Source organism: Syngnathoides biaculeatus, chromosome 1 (assembly GCF_019802595.1).
Source record: "Syngnathoides biaculeatus isolate LvHL_M chromosome 1, ASM1980259v1, whole genome shotgun sequence".
Taxonomy (NCBI): Eukaryota; Metazoa; Chordata; class Actinopteri; order Syngnathiformes; family Syngnathidae; genus Syngnathoides; species Syngnathoides biaculeatus.
In genome coordinates this window covers 16,847,504-16,855,538 of record NC_084640.1, presented here as the reverse complement: position 1 = coordinate 16,855,538, position 8,035 = coordinate 16,847,504, and the positions used below count along the sequence as shown (strand labels likewise).

General features: G+C 40.1%; 1 long non-coding RNA gene across 1 annotated transcript; it reads right to left on the bottom strand.

The window, feature by feature from the left end:
- Positions 1 to 3,707: 3,707 nt before the first annotated feature.
- On the bottom strand, positions 3,708 to 7,628 carry LOC133503385 (uncharacterized). Its single transcript, XR_009795727.1, has 3 exons — positions 7,325 to 7,628; positions 5,238 to 5,306; positions 3,708 to 4,608 (listed from the first exon to the last, which is right to left on the bottom strand). It is a non-coding gene; the product is annotated as an uncharacterized LOC133503385 (long non-coding RNA).
- Between the last annotated feature and the right edge of the window lie 407 nt (positions 7,629 to 8,035).

Sequence of the window (8,035 nt, the reverse complement as noted above, 5' to 3'; positions counted from 1 at the left end):
ATACAGGATGAGCTGGTGAAAAATCAATGGTCCGTTGAATGAATCCAATGAAAAAGGACCGAAATGTATCAGCCGACACCTTTGATTTTTAAAATATCAAAATATATTAATTAAGATACAAAGAGTAATGTGTTCAATGATTTGATTTCTCCAAAGATGTACTGTATTGACATCTACTGATGAAATACAGTACAGTAAATCTGTCATCCGTTTGAGTGCCTCGTACATCTTTCTGGTTGCATGAAGGCCTACACCAATCACAATCACCAAAAAACCCGTTATATCCCTGCACCGCAACTAAGACTGGGAGAAGATCTAAATCTAGACGTCATTTTTGACACCATAATGTCACTCCGCCAAGCCGGCAAATCCTTGCTGGATTGACGCCACCCACTTTGGCAAAGACAAGTCCACCAACGCACAGCCAGTCTTGCGCAAAAATAAAGATACATGACTGCAATTGGACCCCTCAGTCACCAAAATCTCACACAATCGAGGCGGAAGTCCCTCCACATAGTCCCTCCACCCCCCTCCACCACCCCCACTGTGCCCTCTCCACACTTCCTCTGTCCCCTTTCCCCCCCCTTCCCCCTGGTCTCCCCCTTTCTGCTCCTTCGCTCCTTTTGTCTCATTGCCTGTCTTGCTCAAACACATGCATTGTAGGCCTGTCCACTTGGAATGACTATCAAATGTTGAACAATTATGTATTTAATTGGCATTGCCACAAGTCTACAATATATAGCAGGTCGTCTATTGTATTTCAGAACACGTTGATCGCTTTGGAGATGCCTGTTTTCCAGCCCACACCAGCGATAATATGTACGTTTTCCCTGTGGATGAATTATTGTAGCTCAGGAGAGAGTCAAAGTGCACAAGTAAGTCAAGTAAATGAAATATGGGGGGCCAATAATTACCTAAACTTCTCCAAGTTCTCACCTTTTAACACTCTTTGTATTATCTTGTAGGCTACAAAACATCTGCGAGTGAGCATCCATTTCTTCCCCTTGCCAGTCACCATCATGTCTTGGTGATATTTAAAAAAAAAATAACTTTGTCGTGCTTCATTTTGTCCTTGCAACAGTTGATTAATGTCCAAAGGGCTGAGTTGCCTTTTTTTGCAGCCTGAGAGTTGCCAACTGTAGGTAAGCGAGGCGGCGCCTCTCTATTATAAAATACTTTGCAGGTAGCCAACTGAGTTCTTTTCTTACTACCAAAGTAGAAACTCATAATTAACTCATATAATTACTCTAAATGTCTATGCACAATTTTACTCTTTACTTACTTACAACTTTTGAAGTAATCCCCCTCAACGCACACTATCCAGTTTGAACTTTCAACAGTCCTTGCGAACACGGAATCGATCATCTTTTGATAAATGTCCACGTTTCACTTTCTTTGTCCTTTTCGTTGCCCACCAACAACCACTGGTACTCGCACTGTCATCGTATCACTCGTCCTCCCTCCTTTTTTCTCTCCTCTTTTTTTCGCGTCTCCCTCCTACCGTCACAAAAAACCTTCACGGTCCTTACTGTGTACGTCCAACTATAAAGACACTCTTCCTTCCTTCTTTAACATGGTGGTTGTCACACACCATACAATAAAATAACAAACAAAAGTATTCTGTTTTTCTCAAATAATCAACAATCCAAACCTTTAAATACAAATCCCTTAAAATACCCTACAATCCCCTTCACCTCAAACAAAATAAAGAGTCACAAGCACAACAAACACAGTGAACAGATTCCATCCACTGTGGTGTTTACTAATTCACCCCAAATTCAACCACACCGCGGGACCGACAGTCCTCTCGATCTGGTTTTGGTGGCTGGGGTTACCGCGCGGACTGTGTTTTTGGGTGGTTAGGTAGCGCTTTTTTTTTTTTAACATCTCTCGTAGACAGTACAAAGTGAACAAAGCAGTTTTCCCGGCCATGTTTTGGTTTTTTCGTTCGGGTGCAGTGTTTTTGATTGTTGAACAATAAAAGCTAAGTTTCTGTTCCTCCCGTTATTGTCTCCGAATCTCTCACAAGGTCACGACAACTCGTGACCCTCCGCCCTCCTGTATGGCTCTCGAAACTTTGTCCCCTGATTTTTGCCCTCATTCCTACTGTGCCCCTCCCTGGAGGACCGCCTCCCTTTCGCTCCCCTCCTTCGCTTCCTCCTCCTTTTCTCCTTCTTTCCCTTTCCATTCTCTCCATTACTCATCCTTCAATCCCTCCCGTGCTGTCTGTTCCGAGACCCAATAGAGTATCGGATCAAGACTACTCCGTACCCTCACTCTCTGATTACTCGATGCAGTGCTTAAAAAAAGGTGACTTGCCGCACATCCATAAGTTTGACTCCCTTCCCCTTTTTTCTACAAAGAACCCATCTCTGCCTATCGAAAAACAATTCCTCGTTCTTCCTTCTCTTCCCCTTTGCTATCTTGATTCCTAGTTGCGTTACCCACTGGACTCTCCCCCTTCTCATTCCACAATTAGAAAACCAGTGAACTTCCGGACCTTCCGACTTTGCAATATGCTCCTTCTAATTAAATCTCAACCGCCTACTCCTTTATTCCCGCCCAGCGGCTTACCACCTCATTCCCCTCCCCCCTCTTTTCTCATTTCTTTCTTCGCGCGCTGTTCTTCAGGGTAGTTCCTCATTTCCCCGGCGCTCACAATCAGACCCGCCGTATACACTGGTGACCATCCCGGTGACGCCCCCCCCGAGACAACGTCTACAAAGACGATGCATCTACTGAAACATGGCAACACCGGACAATATATATTAAAAAGCACACAAGTTATCACCAATCCGTCGAATCCGAGGTTCAATATTTCTCAGTCTTCCTCAATTCCACAAAATTCGATGTCCCTAGATTGTCTTATTTGGGAGTATTTCCGCTGCGACCAATGGCGTGTTGGTATTTCAACGCTACCGAAATCAACATCATAATGCTATTTCCGACGGAGGATCAGTCCGAAATCATAATGCTGTCCCCTTAAATCAATTGCGTCTGCACTTAACAATCATCTCCGCGCATGTAGGCCTCATGTGACTCGCCAAAATGGCAGCGCCCCCTGAAAATTCGCAATTGTTGGCAATCTGAAACCACTTAATCAATGGGAGGATTTGTCCAAATTACGTCACATTGTCAAGATAGAGTACATATTACATTACCTATTGAATACATTGTTTTATGGAATACCACCGGAATTCCCTTTAAGTTAAGTCAAATATAACATGTTATAATTAACCTTTTATTTTTCCTCCCCACCCGACACAAACACCATTTAGGGGGTTCCAATGACTAATTGAATACCCATTGACTTGGACAGTAAAGAAAATTGTAAAAGTACTGTAGTTCATAAACTGATAATTTGTAAATGTGTTTGGATACCAAAAGCAGGACTAGATTAGACATTTGTAACAGAAAAGTCACAAAAGCCAGGCTTAATTTCCTTGTCTCAATGAAATATCTGCTGGAACACATCCATTTTGTAAGCCACTTATCCTCACAAAGGGCAAAGGAGGGCTGGAGCCAATCCCAGCGAATATGGGTTGAAAGGCAGACTCCAACCTGAACAGGTCATTAGTCACACTGTACATCGTTACTGAATTGGAATCGATCCCAGAATGGCCACCCTAAAGTCAGGCAGGTTTACTACCATCCCATTAGCGACTCTTCAGAGCACTAAAACAAAGGTAAATCCAACGCAAAGTATCAAAGACTAATATGGAAATTTATTTATTTTTAAACATACACTAACTCCAGAAAAAGTAAAAAAAAAAACGGACATTACAGCATTGTTCTAAAGAAAAGTAAAGAGATGAAAGTTTCAATTTTCTATATACTATTCAAATGGAACTGTTAACATTTCATACATTGTAAATGCAGTTTGGAAAGTCAGTTATTTTGAATATTGTGCATTTAAGATGCAGGGCTAAAAAAGGAGCACTATATATAATTTAAAAAAAAGTGAACAAAGTGAGGGGATTAACAAATAACTCATTTCACAATTGATTTTTCAAAGGGAGGTCACCAGAAATGATTACAACTGGCTATGATAATGTACTATGACAGGCTGAAATGTTATTAGATTGAATGCCAGTTTATTTTATTGGATGTCAGTTTTAGATTTTAGGGATTTTTTTCTTTATGTAAATAGAATTACATTTTGAATTAAGTTTTATTATTAAATTAAATGGTAAACAAGCAAAGAAATGACTGTCGAACCAAATCTAAACCCCAGTAGGTCAAAGGGAAATTTGTGCTGAATTGGAACTGTCGCTTACACTTACGCAATTATGAACAGCATTGACTAACGCCCACTTGTCTCTTCTGTTGCATTTAACCAATTCAGACACTAGTGCAGTAAAAATAACGCTGGCACTCTGATAATCGCAAGTCTCAAAGACACTTATGTAATGCAGTCAGATGATCTGCTGTTATTTTATTTGTAATCTGATTCAAATGACTTTATTAGAGGCCAATGACCAGGACTGTACAAGGGAGGGTTGGTCCAACCCACTGGCTTGGGATTTTCCACACAAGTTCATCAAAAGTGTTCGAGGACCTTTGTTCCAACCGGCGGAGAAGGGCCCGTCCCCCACCAATCGCAACTTCCTGAACAGGACATGTGGGACAAATGTAAATATTTTTCAAATTATGCAAATTTCACCTCATCCTCCATGTTTGTATCCATAATATATGCGATAGATTTTTCCATGTTTTCCCTTGCCAACTCAAGGAGCTCATTTTGTTGCTTCCAATCGTTTTTGTTCAAACCAGTTTTCTAAAGTGTGTTTCTCAGAGTCCACTTAAAAGCCATGTGAACACTTCCATTTCTTGGGTAATTTTTTTTTTTTTTTTTGTCTAGCACCTTAAAATGATTTTTCAGATGCCTTTTAATTAATTTTATTGTCAGACTGTGAGGTTTGCAGTTTTATTTGCTTAAACCCCTCAATTCACCGCAAATGTTTTGTTACATGAGCAGTCTTGTCTCTCAGGATGTCAAATGCAGCTTCCTAATGAGTTTAGTTTGAGACTAAAATTGAGTTTAAACCATTTTAGAGCTCAACATGCCACTCTCTCTTCCAGGACTTGAGCCAGAGGCTGCAAAGTGTTTTTCCTATACAGACTGATAAATTGACCTTTTGAATTATAAAAACAATACCTTTAACTTTTTTTTTTTTTTTTTAAACATCACAGAGCAAGGACTATCCAGCATAGATTTAGAGATGTTTTCTACTTACCTTTATCATGGTGCAGTTATGTCTCACCTCGTCTCACTGATGTACCTCTTCAGAGTCCGGGTCACGACACTATTTGTTAGAGCGGCAACCCAAAATGTTGAACAAGCCACATTGGGGAAAAAATAAAAAAAAAAAAAAATAAAAAAATCTTTAAATTAATGTCTGCTGCCACAAACACTGAAATCCTAAAATAAACCTGATAAATGAAGGCAATATGCTTTATGTAAATAAGCCTACTATAAAAATGATGAAGTTGGTTACAAATACACGAGCATTCATGATTAAGTTTATTTTCCCTGCAGTGCATTTTCTTGAGAACGACGCACAACCTGACTGCTGCTGCACAACGACGCCTCAAGTTTAGCTTCATTACAATATGAATGTTTCATTGTTTTGATGAAATTAAAAGAAATGCACTGAAGAAATCCAATTTTTGGGGATTCGAAAATAAATTAAACTCATAACTTGCTCATAATCTGAGCACTAACTGCAATAAAAACAGCCTGTATTTAAGAATAAAACCCTAACAAAATAATTTGAGGAATACCTGGAATATGAAATGATACATTTTCACTTCAAGAAAACAACCTCATTGGGTCATTTTTGAGCCACTTGTGCATCTATGGGTTAAAGACCAAATATGCTGTACTGCTGTATTTCATTACTCAGCAGTACATGAAGTCAGGCATATTTGTTGATTGAACCTCATCCGACTAAGAAAAGTACTTTGCAATGGCAACCTGGGTGCAGACTGCAGAGTTAAAAACTGCAAACTAGATGCTAATTTAAGAACTGGACAAAGTAGCGTTCATTACATAGTAGCACATGACAACCAAAAAGCATGTAAGCAGGTGCTCCTTAAAGCTGAAATACCCTTAAAAAAAATAAGAGTCAGCTATGAAAAAAAATGTTGAAATTTAGTTTAAGCCATGAAATAATACTAACTTGAAAGCTTGTGTTTCATCCCTATAACCCTTTTTTTTTTTTTTAAAGGAGAGTCAGCTTTATTGGACAAGTATGAAACAAGGATAGTCTCAAGTAGTTGAAGTCACCCAAGTATGACATGTTGAGTACAAAGAACAGTCTTTTCCATATATATAGAACTCCATTTTGCAAATCTGCAGAGTCTAGTATTCAGAGTAGTTAGAGTCCCCACTAGAGCAATTGTTCAGTGCAATGACAGGTTTCCAGTTACGCCAGCTTGTTTGTCATAGAGGTCAGAGAACACAGGTGATGGGTGAAGTTTTTTCTACCATTAATTTAAATGAATTGTCTAAGGACTGTGGTGACATCATTAGAAACCTAGCCATTGTTCCAAAGATGTCAAGACTTCAAGGAATGGATGTAGTTGAAAGAGACAAGCCCTGCGAGTTTATCATATATAATAGTGATTGAACCAGCAGGGGGTGGTGACAACTCGAGGAAGTGTACTGGCAGTAGAATTTCTAAAGTACCCATTACTTCAGGATAGCTGAGTTTCAGGTAAAAAGAAAAAAAAAGTCCAGAGGAAACCGTCAATTTTACGAGCATTTGGGTCTGTAAGACCAATTCACTTCATGATTGGGTAAATCCGACGTTTTTCATAAAATTTTACATATTCATTTGAAAAAAAAAAAAAATGGGCTACTTGCATTAAAATTTAACAGGGGTCAGTCTACTACAAATTCAAGAAATGTCCTAGTTTCGTTTTGAATGAAATTCTTTGGAGAAATATCAACGTTACTAAACCCAAATAAAACTTTGGACATAAATCAATGGTGTATATTTGATAGCTTAATTTCAAAACAAAACGGGCTGGCCGCCATCACTCAAAATACGTGACGTGTGAATCACGTCGAGTGACCACTCGACAGCAAATGCATACACTTGAGAGCTTCATATCTTTGGAGATGTTATTTTGGTAGAGGTTTTTCAACTTGCTGTAAAACTAATCCAAGGAAACTCCTCCAAATACCATACGAAGTCAGCCATGCCGCTCGGTGCGAACACGCGACCAGACAATGTCACACCACGAACCCTCAAAGGGGAGGGGGAAACCACAAACCCGCTATACTTTAACCAGTCAAGAAAAGAAAAAGCCACCTTACCTTGACCACGTTGGCTCGACGATTCTTTCATTGAACACGTCAGCGCCTCCAAAACGAACAATTTGGAAGCTGCTTAGACTCAGAAAAGTCAATTGTGGACTTCTTCACACACACGCGAGAGGAAGCTCTGCAATTCACGTGCCAATGCTCGACTCCGACTCCTCACGAATCGTCATTTTGGAAGTCGCGAAGCCTTCTCTCTTGCCAGAGGTGTCCATTCCTTGGCTTGGACACAAACTCAGCGAGCAACACGCAACGACGCGTTAAGTAAAGTAGTGGCTGACCCTGAGAAGGTTGACACGACAGCAGCTGGGATTGATTAGCGTTTAGTGGCCCGCAGACACGATGTGCGCACCTGCACTAAATCATAGCCCCGCCCAGCAAAACATAGACCAATGAAACGTTGGAACACTGGACACGTACATGGAAAAGTGCAAGTTCAGTTCAAGTTCAAATCAGGGTTCCAACGGGAGTTTTCGCTGGGGTCTTTTTTTTCCCTCTCCCTCTCTGGGCTTCCTTTGCTATTTTGTACCCCCACGCCCCCCATCTTTATATATAAACGTGTAATAAGTCATTTTTTTCTTATTCAGTAAGAGCTTTTTTTTTTTTTAATAGAAGCACTCTCTCCCTTACACGCACATACACAGTATAACTAGTGAAAAAAAGGGTGACATGCAATGCACATTTTTGCATCCCTATCTGGAAAACTTG